Here is a 13,796-nt window from a genome sequence, read left to right as displayed (position 1 = left end):
TAAGATATTTTGAGAGAGAAATAATATTCATATAACTTTTAGCCCAATATACTATTATAATTGCTCTACTATACTATTACTTGTTAATCTCTTACTGACACTATGCCTTAAACTTAATCAGAGGTGGATATGTGCAGCACTATGTGCGATTTCAGCATCCATGAAATTTCTGGATACTCTGCAGATGCAGGGGGCTGCTGGACTGTGTACATCAGTCTCACACTGGCTAACTGCCTTTTGGAGCTTTTGTTTTGATCCATGTTCTACTCAAATCTGTGGAATAATAAGCCACAAGGTAATAGGATTATAGACTTCCTAAAATCCAGAGCTGAAAAACCAAGAGCAACATGCACATCGGAGATCAAGGTTAAAATTTTGGTAGCACTCCGAGTGAGTCTCTCTGCATCTTCCCAGGGCTGCATGAGTGGCAGCTGGGTAGTTCTGAGGAGCAGGGATTTCCCCTTGGCTCTGACTCCAGTAGCTCTGTGATGATAGGTATGGCCTCAGTTCCCTCATTCATAAAAGGTGGTGGCAGTGAACAGCACTGAGATGAGGTTGCAGGGAGCATGTAAGCCACGTGTGGAAGGGTGGCTTCCAGGACAGGCTTTCTTGTTAAAATCATTAGATAATTCATTTAATGTAGGGAAGCAGCAGGTGGGGATACCCAGAAAACATAATTGGGAGAAAAGAGGAAACTTCCCCTGGGGAATCCTGGAAAGATTCCTAAAGGCAGCTGGGCAGGTCCTTGTCTCTGGGGTGCCCAGTCCTGGACAAGGTGTGGCTGTGAGCTGACCTGGAAGGCAGTGGCCACCTCGACTGCCTCTAACTCATTCTCTCAGAGCTATGGAGGCCAATTCTTCTGCATTTTCTTTATGTCAGCCAGCCTCGCTCAGAACAGATGTTCAGGGTCATCTAAAATAAGCTTATATTTCTTGGCAGGCACAATCCGAGTTCAGCGTATTTTCAAGCTCAGCAGAGTGGCTTCTGTGTGCAGCTGTAACTCACATTTCTTAGCATATATAAGTGCCACAGACACTCCCCGAAAGACACTGCCATATTAGCCTCCTGTTGTTCCTAGTTTGGGTTCAAGGATAAAACTCTCCACACATTTGGGTTGGGGGGATGAACAAGAAAAGTCAGTCTGAACCTGTGAACCAGTGAAAATGTGTGTCTTACCGCGCGCGCGCACACACACACACACACACACACAGAACTAGGACTAATTGTTTCCAGTACAAAAAAAAAATAAAAGGACATAGATTCTCACTCAAGAAGCTTTAGACATAAATCTTGCTAGGCCTGCTGTGGTGAAAATATTATGATTTTGAATTTTATATAACCAATGCCTGTGAAAGCCATCACATTTAAAATGAGATCTTATTTATATCATCTGCTTTGTTAGTAAGTGAAAACTTCAGTATTGGCTTTAGTGATTATCACACATTCAGGTTAACATAACTATACATTCATAATAGAGTGTTCTGTGCTTCTGAGGAGCAGTGAAAAGAATTAAGATGTATTGTATACATACAGCAACTCCCCACAGTGAATGTAATCATTGTGTACAGCAAACAGGGACTAAGAAAAAGCCATGGGTAATATGTAAACAGACATGGCTATGTTCCAATAAAACTTTATGGACATGGAAAAAATAAACAGTGTGGTACATTCCATAAGATCGATTTTTTGAAATGTCAAGCTTTTCCTGGGCTCTGTGTGCAATCTGGAGCTAGGCTGGGAGGTGGTGGAGTAAAACAGAAACCATTCTGGAGTCAGACTGAGCGGACTGAGAGCCAGTTTGCTACTTGCTCTCTGCCATCCTGGATCTCTCTGATAAACCCAGGAATCTTTTGAGCCAAAGGCTGAAGGATTCTCATTTCTATGATGCAGCTTTGGTGGTGAAATGGGACAGTGTAACATGTGAAATAGGTGCTGTGGTTTTTGACATCTGTTGGAGGTTCAACTAGGGTGATAGTTAGTGATGGTTTCAAGTCCTCCGACACACATCCTGGTCAGGGGCTGCTTCCGAGGACTAGAAGACAGCAGAGCGATTCTGTGTGACTCCCAGGGTTGGTCATGCAGAGCACACAGCATTTGCTGCCACCTGCTATGCTCGGAGGATGCTGCGGCTGCATGTGGAGAGGTCTCCACCAGCAGTGAACACCAGCTTGGGGCCATGAGTGAGCCACTTCCCGGACTCTCCAGCTTCAGTGGATCTGTGGGGCAGCAGCAGCCCTGGGCGCCATCTTGTCCTCAGCCTCACGAGGGGCCGTGAGTTATAGCCACCCAGCTGGTTCCTCCTGATTCCTAACTGTCAGGAAATAAATGCTTGTGGTTGCCAACTGTCCCATTTTGGGTCATTTGCTGTCTAGCAGTAGCACCACAGTGACAATAGCAGTAACAATCCAGAGTGAGGTGAAAAGCCAGAATTCGTTGACAGCCCCATCTCTGTCTAGGTGATTATAATTAGAACTAAAATCAAGCAAAAGATCACTTTGTTAATGTATTTGTTTATTTAACAAATAGATGGAGTGTGGAGTGTAAGTAAGACCCTGCCTGGCCCTGAGTGCCCTGTAAGGGAAATCAGCACCCCTTCTGGACAGAGATAAAGATCCTTGATTCCCTTAACCCCCGATCTTCACCAGAGTGATGTCTCCTGAGTGTCTTTTGCTCATGTGCTCCTTCATATCTTGCTGCCACCACCCTTGACCACAGCATAGTTGTCTCCTCTCCAGTCCACTGGTCGAGTCATCTCTTAAGTGACCCTCCAGCATAACTTCTTTCCTATTACAGTACACATAGATGGTTTGAATGAGAAGTAGGCATTCTGAACTATGCAAACCAAATTAAATTATTTGCCTATGTAAAACTCCATTCTCTTAGAAGACAAACTTTCTGGGACCTCCATGAACCATTCTCTGCTTACCTACCTCTGTACTTATGGTCTTTCACCCTCTGTCCTTGGCTGGTTATATCCGGTTCCTCAGATTCTCCATGGAGATTGTTGTCATGGGGAACTCAGTGAGTCACCCTTCTCTGCATCCCTCCCACTGTCCCTCCCACTGGCTTGTTCACCTGAGCTGCCTTGACCTCCGAGGGGGGAAAACACATGATGTACGTGGAGCCTTCATAGAGAGTGCACAGTTGGGAGCCCCCTTTCCTGCTTGTAGAAGAAGCCCGAAATATACCCTGTTTTTATTTGAGTAACATGTGCCTCAGTTTCCTTCTTTGTTTCTATCAATCTTTAGCCAGATTCTGGACATGTCCTGAGCCCTGCTACTGCGGGCTGAGCCACGACAGTTGACGTTCACCCAAACTGCTGCCCCAAGGGAATGTGACAGATAGATGACTGTTGTGGTAAGTCATCGGGTTTTGAGGTAGCTTGTGAGGTGGTGATTGCCAGCTGACATGTGCATCAAACTAAGTCCTCTTCTGAATCCTAATACCTAGTGTTCTCTCTGCTTAGTCTGTTCCCCTTCTACACCCTCTCACGCTCTCATGGAGGGCTGCTTTTGTTCCCTTAAGCGTCAGGTTAATAGCCACCACTCTAATAGGCCTGGCCTACTCACCCAACCCAATGTTCTTAGAGTCTCTCTTTATCATGTTGTCTGTCCTGTTTTTCTTATACCATAGCAACGGCTTACCTGCTACGCTCTGCTTGAGCACATTTTATCCCTGTCTAAGCAAATATGAGTTTTGACCCATACCTTAACTTTATAAATTTTTAAATGTGTGGGGGGGGGAATGAGTGCCTCACATTGATGAAATACGACATTTGTTTATTTTTTTACTCCTTGTCTCTCCATGGAGATTTATGTCCCATGAGAACAGGGACTCCTAAGTAGTCCTGCTTCCCATTCAGTCATTTCTCCACGTCGGAGAACAAGTCAGCTTTCAGAATTGGTGATCTAACCATGCCAGTTCTCCACTTAAATGTTTTAATTGACTTCTAACTCTGCCTTTGACAAAATCCAAAATACCCCATGGGTCCTGTGCCCTGTGAAGCTGGGGGCTGGTGCTGGTGCATCCGTTCAGAGAAGTACAAGGGACCATGCTCTGTTGTGCACATGTCTGCAGCAGCAGCCATTCTCTTTGGGGCTAGATCACATGATTCTGGCCCCATGTCCACCATCATGGGACAGTGCCAGTTGCACCTCAGGGTCTCTTCCTGGCTAGTTCGTCACAGTCATCCATCCTAGACTTGTAGTGTCTCAGTGAAAACTTCCCATTTCTCTTGACTAAATTAGCATCCTCAGTATTGAACTCTCATAACCATTTCAATGACAAAATATTGTCTGACGATTTGCTTGTTTATTTAGCATACATTTATTGAGCATCTACTCTGTGCCAGATATAATTTTAGGCATTGAGGTAACAATCAATAAATGAAGCAACAAAAATTCCTGCCCCAATAGTAGTTATTCTTCAACAAATATAAAGACAGTAAGTAAGTTGAACATACAAATATGAAGAGGTCAGATGCTAGTAAGAATTATGGAGAAAATTAAGGCAGAAAAAGGAGACATCAAAAATCCTACTGGCTGAGAGGGGCTGGAATTTTACATATAATGCTCAGGAAAGGCTCATTAAATATTAACATTTGTGTAAAATCCGAAGGAGGTAATGGCATTAGCAGATATTTGGGGAAGATGGTTCTAGCCAGGTCAACAGCCCTGAGGCAGGACCTTGCTCCCTGGGGGTAGGATTGGGGGATATTCTTAAGAATATTCCTAAGGATACACTTGTTAACAAGGGAGAGCCCTGGGAAATGAAGTGGAAGAGGTGATAAAGGAAACTGCATAGAGCCTCTCGGGCCCTGGAGCATGTGCTGGACCAGCCCCTTTGAGCGTTGTAGTAGAAGGGATACTATTTTGAGGCAAGTTTTAAAAACCACTGTGTCTAATATGTTAAGAATTGACTAAAGGAGAAGCAGAGAGAGTGTGGGAGGTCATCTGGGACCATTTCAGCCATTCAGGCAAGGGATGATTGTGGTTTCTAAGTGTGTTGGTGAGAATGGTTGTAACCTGGTTATGGTTTGGAGGAAGAGCCAACGGCACTCTGAGTGGAGTGAGTGTGGGGTATGTAAGACCGATTGGAATCCAGAAGAGTTCCAAGGAGTTGGGCCTGAGCAGGAAAAAGGATGAAATCTTGAGTAGCCAAGAGGAGAAAGCCTGAGGTAGAGAAAACCTTCCTGGGAAGAATGAGAGCTTGGTTTTAGATGTGTTAAGTTTGTAATGTCTTCTGTGTTATGTTCATGATGTCCAGAACTCAAAGTTGCATATATATGCAATGCAATCAGAGAGGAAGTCTGAACTAGAACCGTAGTTTTCAGGATGTTGAAAGTTTTTAAAGCCTGCATGCAGAAGAGTTTACCATGAGGGGAACATGGATTTATTATAATTTAGATTTAAAATGTCCCCCCAATGCTAACATGTGTGGAAACTGATTGGATCTGGGGGACACTATAGCTGACTTGCAGCTAGGAGGGGGGCCCGATAAGTCGCCAGCCTAGAGGTTGACCTGGGTTCTATCTCCCTCCCTGGCTCCTCCTTTGCTCTCCGCTTCCTGGCTGCCGTGGGATGAGCAGCTGTCCTCTGCTAGACCCTTTCTGCCTGGGGGTCAGCCAACCATGGACTGAATCCTCTAAAAACTGTGAGCCCAAATGAATCTCTCCTTTAAGTTGTGGGTACTGGGTGTTGTGTCCAGTGAAGGTGAAAGTGACTGAGACAGGATTAGAGTAGAGGACAGATGCAGGACTCTGAAGACCCCATTGGCAGATGTTAGGGAGGTCACGCAGGGAATGAGAAGCTCTGTCAACCCAAGGAAAGGGACACTCGACTGTCAAAGGATGCAGTGAGGTCACAGCAGCCCAGCATTGGCCACTGGCTACCTGGACCAGGCTGGTTTTGGTGCAAGGGGGATTCATATCTTCGCTCACTGTGCAGGATTAAAAACTGCCTCTTCTGTCAACTGTACCACTGCATTCCTAGTATCTAGCACAGTTATTAGACATATTACACACTAAATTAATACTTGGATGATTGACTCAAAACTGATCATTGGGTACTTTGTGATGGGTCACATATGAACTTACAAAATAAGCTACCTACAATTTGAAAATTCAACCGCTTTTTTCAGGGGGTGGTATGAGTCACTAAAAGATGAGGACATGGAAGCCTTTGTACTGAGTCTGTATTAATTTGTATTTTATTTAATATGTCTTATTATTTATTTAGTGCCGAGGATTAAATTCAGGGCCTCCTGTGTCCTGAGCCTGTGCTTGACCACTGAGCTGCATCCCTAGCCTAGATTAATTTATATTATAAAAGAGAAAATATTGGTGTCAGGAGAAGTCCATCGTATTTTTTGAGCTCCCAACATAGCGATCTAGTCACATAGAACATGAACCTCTATGCCTTGCTGAGCAGGAAAAGCTCTCCTCCCTATTTTAAGACAGAAAACCTTTCAGTTTGGCCCCAGAATGGCTTCTGCTTATTGCTGGGATGAACTGCTCTCTGATGATTGCTTCATGAATTTTCGATGGTCCCCAGAAACTTCAAAATATTTCCTTACCTGTTTTTTGTCAGGAATTCCTTTGATAGGACCAAAGATTTTCATTCCATCATTTTCATCATATAATAGTTGAAGATATAGAAAACAGGCAGTTTTTTTTTAAATGCATGAGGCTTTGCAAGAAACCATAGTTTCACTGAGTACAATGAAACATAAATAAGTGTTCTGTGAGTCCTTCAGAAGAAGCTGGTCTGAACTGTCAATCTCAACTCTTTCAGATTCTCTATGCAGACAGAATCCTCCTGCATGAGTGCACTTGCAAAAGAGGTCTTGGTTGGCAGAGAAGGAGCTCTCTCTATATCTGGAGAATTCAGAGGAGCAGATTAGTGCAGGGCACACTTCTCTAGGAGTGGGCTGTAAACACAGGCATTGGACCTTCTCTGCCATGGAGCTAGCCAGACATGGTTCTCACCGGCTTTTCTCAGCTGGAAGTGACTAGATGTTAAATCAAATCACACAATATTACTTGCAGGGGCCAGACAGGTAATTAGAGAACTACTTTTTTTCATAGCAGGTTGTCAGTACACCAAAGCCAAGGCTGTTCAATGATTTTTTTTTTTTTTTTTGGTTCCAAGGATCGAACTCAGGACCTTGCACTTGTGAGGCAGGTGGCGGCACCACTGAGCTAAATCCCTGTCCCTTGTTAGCCTATCTTTTAAAAATGCATAACTAAAAGTCAGTTACACATACCCACTTCAGACATAGCATCAGTACCTGCACTGCTGTACTCTAAGCTAGTTGCACGGAGTTTGCTAGTAGTCCTGACCAGTTTTCCCTGAAGACATCCCTCTGGAGCCAGGTTACCAAAACCCTACTGCAGGAGATTATCCAAGTTAAATCTCACCTGGGACAAGGAACAATGAATTAAGTTCCTGTCAACCTGTACGTGACAGGTATCTAATGCTTTCCTGAAAGTGGGTTTTGTCACAAGCAGGACAGAACAGGAAGGTCTTGAATGAATGAGAAATTGAAAGGAAGAATGCAAAATACCATTCTGCTGTTTCCTAAGCCTATTCAAGAACTAGCTTAGTGTGATGGTTTCTCTGATTCACACAAAGGGAATTGTGGCCCACGATGTCCTTTTTGAAATTTCATGTTTACCAAGGCTGCCGATTCATTGTTTTTTTCCCCTTAAACAAAATGTGTGAGGTTTTTAATGACACTGTTCAATGGTTTTCTCATCTATTTACATTTGGCCATCAGTTGTATTTTCACTTATCCAAAGAACAATTTTACTGTGCTACAGTAAAAATTTTGTAGGGTAAGTGAAAATCTTGTCCTATAAATCAAATCTGGCTTCCAGATTGGGCTGTATATTAGAAAAGACCATCCATATAGTTATTAATCGTTTAAATTTGATAATGTTACACAAATAAAATATACTAACATCTGTAAGTTACTATTTTGGTAGAAGCCCGGAAGCCCTTTAGGAAACCCTGCTATTTTGCTTATTTATGTTGATTCATTTAAATAGTTTTAAAATGCATTTCTAATTAGGAAAACAAACACTTTCTCATTATTAATGTTAAAATTCTATTTAAGAGTTTGACAAATCAATGAAAAATCCTTAGCATCCAGCAAAGAGTGGCTTTATTCTATGTTTAATCTAATCAAACGGTAGATATTTAGTTTTAACATTGTCTTTGCTGTATTAAACAACACTAGATACATTGTGTATATTTTTCAGATGTCAAATTGTTAAAATACAGGGTGGAAAATCTGCACCTGCTTCACAGGCGCCAACTCTGAAGGAAAGTATGTTGCTTATTGCACAGGGTTTTAGTGTTCAATTAAAGTTGATCAATACTGCTTGTTCCTTCTGTGTTTCTGTAGCTGCACTGTGCAGAGATTCTGGTGTGGCCAGCTAGAGGACACTGAAGTCTGTTGCCTCTTCACCCAGCAGACAATAAGAAGTAGTGTGTCGAATTTTGGGCACAGACTCAAACATCCAAAAGCAAAAAACATTCAGGCAGCCGCCATTGGTGTGGGCCAAAGGTCTGGTTTCCTGGAGGGTGGGTAGGACCCTACCTTATCACATGCTTTATTTTACTAATGAAATTAGCATTGCAAACAAAAATAGCAGCTATTTCTGGTTTTGGGCTAAGCACATTAATTTTCCTATTTTATGCTTGTAAGTACTCAAGCCAGAAGTAACGGAGAATAATCAACTAGAAGTTACAGATGGAACCAGATTCAATTTAGAAAGTTTGACTTCAGTCCTGTATTCTTGACATTAGCCACCTTAACTTTAATATTTCATCACTATAATAATGAAAATAAACTCTGAGGTGTTGATGAAGAACATCAGCTTTATTTGAGTAAGATGTTTACTCATAATGCAGTACATTTTCCAAATTAAGAACACACATTATTTGATGTGTTTCACTTATTCAGGAATCTTTATGAGTACTGTACCTTGTATTTGCTAGGCACTGTGTCAGGCTCTGGGACACACAGTGGTGACCAAGACAGATGTGGACCTTGCCTTCATAACTACATATGTTGGAATGTGGAGGGGACAGGCAAAATCCAGGCTCATGCAGGACCATGTGCTGACGCCTCTGACCAGTACACTCACAATGCTCCAGAAGATAAAACATGGCCCCGAACTTCATACCTTGCGAGCAAGGCTTATCTTTAAAGCAGCTTAAAGCTAAATAGAAGTGGGTTCTCTTCATATATTTGTTTTCTTTTTAAATTGAGCCTTGTCTCTGACTGTTCTTGGAAATACTAGGCAACCATAACATCAAGCATAAGTTATTTTATTTTCTAAGTGGCCTCATAGTATGACTAGAATTTTAGATAAAGCTTAGAAATATGTGTAACTTTTGGAAACTTGGCAGTTTTCTTTAGTTCAAGGTTACTCAATTTATGGCCCTCATGGAAAACTTGTTTCCCTGTAGTTTCTGGGATGTGCTAGAACTTCACAGAAATCATCAGACAAGCAGCTTTGAGACAGAGAGAGAGAGAGAGAGAGAGAGAGAGAGAGAGAGAGAGAGGTTTTCAATTTTTGTTTTTCAGTCTTTTTACTGTTTCTAGCCAGTAAGCCCGTTCCGATGGGCTTCCCTACGAAAGCTGAGTGTCTCATGGTGATGGTCACGCCTCCACTGCTTCCTGAAAAGCATTCTGTCAGAGCCCTCTTTTGTCTTGGGCACCAGTGATCTTGAGGAGGGCACAACTTCTGGCTCTGCTCTCAGAGTATCTTGAGTATGTGCAATATCTGAGCCACATTTGGTGCTCCACAACTGTTCAGTGAGAGAAGTGTGTCTCTGGGGAAACTTACAAACGCAGAAAGAAAAGTGGATCGATCCCTTGTTGCCTGCTAAACCAGCTCCTTCTCCATGCCGCAGGCTCTCTTTGTCTGCTTCTCTTGTTCCTGGACAAAGGGACACCTTAGATTAAAAAAAATGGTTTCCATATCTAACATTTCCACAATCTGTTTTCTTCCCGAAGGTCAAGTTACGCCCTCAGTAAGAAACATCAGCACTTCTCTGAACACCCCAGACAAGCACGTGGAACATGGGTGTTGTGGTTTGGATCTAAACATTTTCTAGAGGCCCAGCCCTGGCTGGCTCTATTGGGAGGTACTGGAGCCTTAGGCCTCATGGCCTGATAGACGGAGCTTGGGTCACTGAGGTTGGGTCCTTAAAGGACCTTTGGGACATGGCCCTTCCTCCCTTTTCCATCCCTCCCTTCCCCTCCTCTTCCCTTCTGTCTCTCCCAGAAATCCTCAGGTGAGCAACTCCACCCCCATGTGCTCTTGCGGTGAAGTTCTGTTTCACCACGGACCCAAAACAGCAAGACTAAGCAAACATGGGTGGAAACCTCTTTCCTCCTTATAAGTTGATTTTTCTCAAGTATATATCTGTTACGAGCTACAAAGCTGACTAATACAGTGGGCTATGAAGAAATATTTGTTTTCAAAATATAAAGCGTGTTTGTAATGTTTATCTTGGGGGGAGTAACAAAGGGAGGAAGGATATTCTTTCTGATTATCTTTGTAATTTGTCCAACTTCCATCAAAATTTAATGCAACTGAACAGAATAGTCTGAAAGATAAATTATGAGCTCTTCTGCTTTTAGCTGCTGACCCCAAAGGAAAGCAGATGGCATGTGTGGATCGGAACAGAATGTTCATAGAACTTGAGCATTGCATGTGATATTACCAGGGAAACTTTATGATATTCGTCATCTAATTATTTTCACTTCTTTTGTTGAAGACACTGAAAGAACAGATTTTATCTGAGACTACCTCTTTCAAAGAAATCTCAAGAGGTTTAGTGCTACTGGAGAAGCTAAAAGATATGAAAGTATTTGTTACATGCTAAGAAATCTTTAAAACAATGTAGAATAGGAAATGTACACCTGGTGACCTGTCCCCTACCTGGCAAGATAGTGAAAGAGATCTGATAGGGACGACAACTGTCACCGGTACTGATGTTAGACTTACTTTCTAATGGAGAGACAACAAAGGGTAAACTCTGTGGGAATTCAGTGATCAGACAAAACTGTCGAGAAGCATGAGGGTCTTACCTGAATATTGGTTCAAAGAAGTGGTGTAGCACCAGGAAACACTTAACAATCTAGAGAGAAAGGAAGCTGGGATTGATGTTTAGGTTGTCTACCTAAAATGATCCCAGGAGGGGTGAGGACAGAAGGATATTCTGCACATTACTTTTTCTCAGAAACATTAGCTTTATAATATCCCTTCCACCTACATGTCTGGACTGCACCTGTAAAACAATTGCTTCTTTCACCCATCACTTACATGTGGATGCCTGGAAATATTGTATGCATGTAACCATTTCCACTTTGCATACATGGTGTATGTGTGTGTTTGTAATTTTAAAAAATTACAATTCTCCTGAATTACAATTATAGAATATAGTGTGGTGTTTATAGTATATGTGCACATATGTATGTGTATTGTGAAATTAAATAAGTTATTGAATGTGATACATGAGATATGTTTTGTTCAAGTTGTACTCCTAATAGTAAGACAATAGAATACAATATTCATATGTCATCTTATTTATATATTTGACATGTGGGAAATGTAAGTGTTTTTTTCTTGAATTTTACTTGTTCCGGTTTCCTACAGATTTTTTTTCCCCCACCAGTATCATTTCTAGTAGTATGTCAATATTCGTGATATAAAATTTATATTGTGTAATGATATATTTTCTGAATTTTCTCACCAGTATTCATTTCATTAAAGCCATAAATTGACAGAAATAATGGGATAATGATATGTCTCAGAAACATTGACAACTTGCGGGATATAAAATAGGGTAGGGTACATTAGTCACAAAAGCCGAACTATCAGTTACCATAACTATTAACTGTGTCTTTTGTTTTATTATTAATGAATAAGGTAAGGTGCTCCCTAAGACAGTGGGATTATCTTGAGAGGTGAAAAATAAAAAATCCAAGGGAAATACTCACAAGAGTTGATATATATTATATATAATATATATATATTTCATTCCTTCAAGTGCAGTTACACTTTTCCACATCATGCTTCCATTTCCTAAATATATAGATTTTGTTTTAGATTACTTATAAGACTTGCTAGCAATTGTTAATCTTATTGTATCTGATTGCATGTATATGACACAGTTATATTTTAAGAGTATTCTAAGATTTATGGGCTGGGGATTTAGCTCAGTGAGTCCAGTGGCTGCTTCACAAGTGCAAGGACCCGAGCTCGATCCCCAATACAAAAAAAAAAAAAAAAAAAAAAAAAAGAATATTCTAAGATTTAGTTGTAGTTCTCAATGTCCTTTTGGAGTTTCTGCCTAACACTTTGTATTATGACACTATCACTCACAAAAAAGCCCAAGATGATTAAGAATTTTTATACCAGAGGAGAAAAAATATATTTCCAAGGAGGATGTAAATCATTAACGCGATTTAATGTGGTTTATGTCAAACAAGGCAACGATTATTTTACTGATTACTTTTATCTCGTAGCATAGAAGAATCTACATATTTGTGGACATCTCTTGTTTGCTTTCAAGAGTTGTGATTATTTCTTAGTACTTATAATTGCAGCTGCAACATCCTACGCTAGCCTGAATCTCTTTCTCATCTAGAAAATTATTTCTAGAAAATTAGATTTTTTCTCTTTATGGAATTTTGAGCAGCAGTTATTTATATGTATTTCCCATTAATATTCCCATCCAGGGATTTGGTGAGCATTTACTCTTAATAAATCAAGTGCATCCTCAGCTCAAGAAATTTTTTTGTTGTTTTTTCTTTGGTTATTGAATCTCTGCTGTTTACTGCAGTCTCTTCTTGTGGTGCTTGGTGGGCATTTTAGCTCAAGTCCATCTTTGGCTTAGGGATTTTTCTCCTGATCCTTCTAACAAGCATTGTACCTTCTGATCCATCTTTTCTTTCTCTTGTGCTCACTAGCATACTTTCTATCTTGTTTTCTCCTTAAATTTAAAAAAATTGCTCAAGATGAATTTCCAAATTACCAAAAGTATTGGAGTATCCTCTATGGCATGATATAGATATAGATATAGATATAGATATAGATAGCTATAGATATAGATATAGATGTAGATATAGATATATCTTTAAATTTTTGCAAGTTCATTTTTAAATTTCAAGAGGATTTTCTAATTCTCCAGATGATTTTTTTTTTTTTTGGTATAGTAGCCTGTTCTTTTATAGATGTGAAAGTCCTCAAAGCTAAGGTTCATAGTTTATTGTAGCCTTTTTCTAAATTGTCTGTATTTTTTTAGGGATCATTTTAATTGCTTGTCCCATCTGGTTGTCATCTTTCAGGCTGCTATATTTCTACAAAATGACCAGTGGTTTCACATATATTTATAGATCAATGAGCCAGTGATTAGGATAATTAGTACTGGATCCTAATCAGGGCCTCTGGAGTTTTGCAGGTCACTGTTGAATTTCTCTTTGAAGATGGAAGTTAACTTTGGGGTTCATCCGTTTCATTCATTTCAAGTTATTGCACATAACAAATCTGTGAGCTGCTTTGGGAAATGGTGATTAACAACAACAACAACAACAAAAGAACAGAACCAGACAGCAATCCCTGCCCATGGGAAAATTATATTCTTATGTGTATGGGGTGGGGGGCAACAACAGTAAGCACAATAAATATTAAATATTAAAATTTTACAGGTGATAATAGTATGAGAAAATTGACTAGTGTAAAGAGGATTGTCATTACTGGCAGAGAAGGGAGGTTA

General features: G+C 40.7%; 1 long non-coding RNA gene across 2 annotated transcripts in view; it reads left to right on the top strand.

Moving 5' to 3' along the window:
* The first annotated feature begins 3,042 nt into the window (after positions 1-3,042).
* Positions 3,043-13,796, top strand: part of LOC104849230 — a 53,320-nt gene continuing 42,566 nt past the window's right edge. The window contains exons 1-3 of one of the 2 annotated variants that reach the window (XR_776699.2): positions 3,043-3,114; positions 3,249-3,357; positions 8,261-8,325. This is a non-coding gene — a long non-coding RNA (uncharacterized LOC104849230). Of the gene's footprint in view, positions 3,115-3,248; positions 3,358-8,260; positions 8,326-13,796 lie in introns of those variants that run through there. The other variant, XR_776698.2, reaches the window with a different exon arrangement.

This window comes from Fukomys damarensis, unplaced genomic scaffold (genome assembly GCF_012274545.1).
Source record: "Fukomys damarensis isolate Sample0158 unplaced genomic scaffold, DMR_v1.0_HiC HiC_scaffold_19, whole genome shotgun sequence".
NCBI lineage: Eukaryota > Metazoa > Chordata > Mammalia > Rodentia > Bathyergidae > Fukomys > Fukomys damarensis.
Note: the sequence above shows the minus strand (reverse complement) of the source record. Positions and strands in the feature narration are given on the sequence as shown.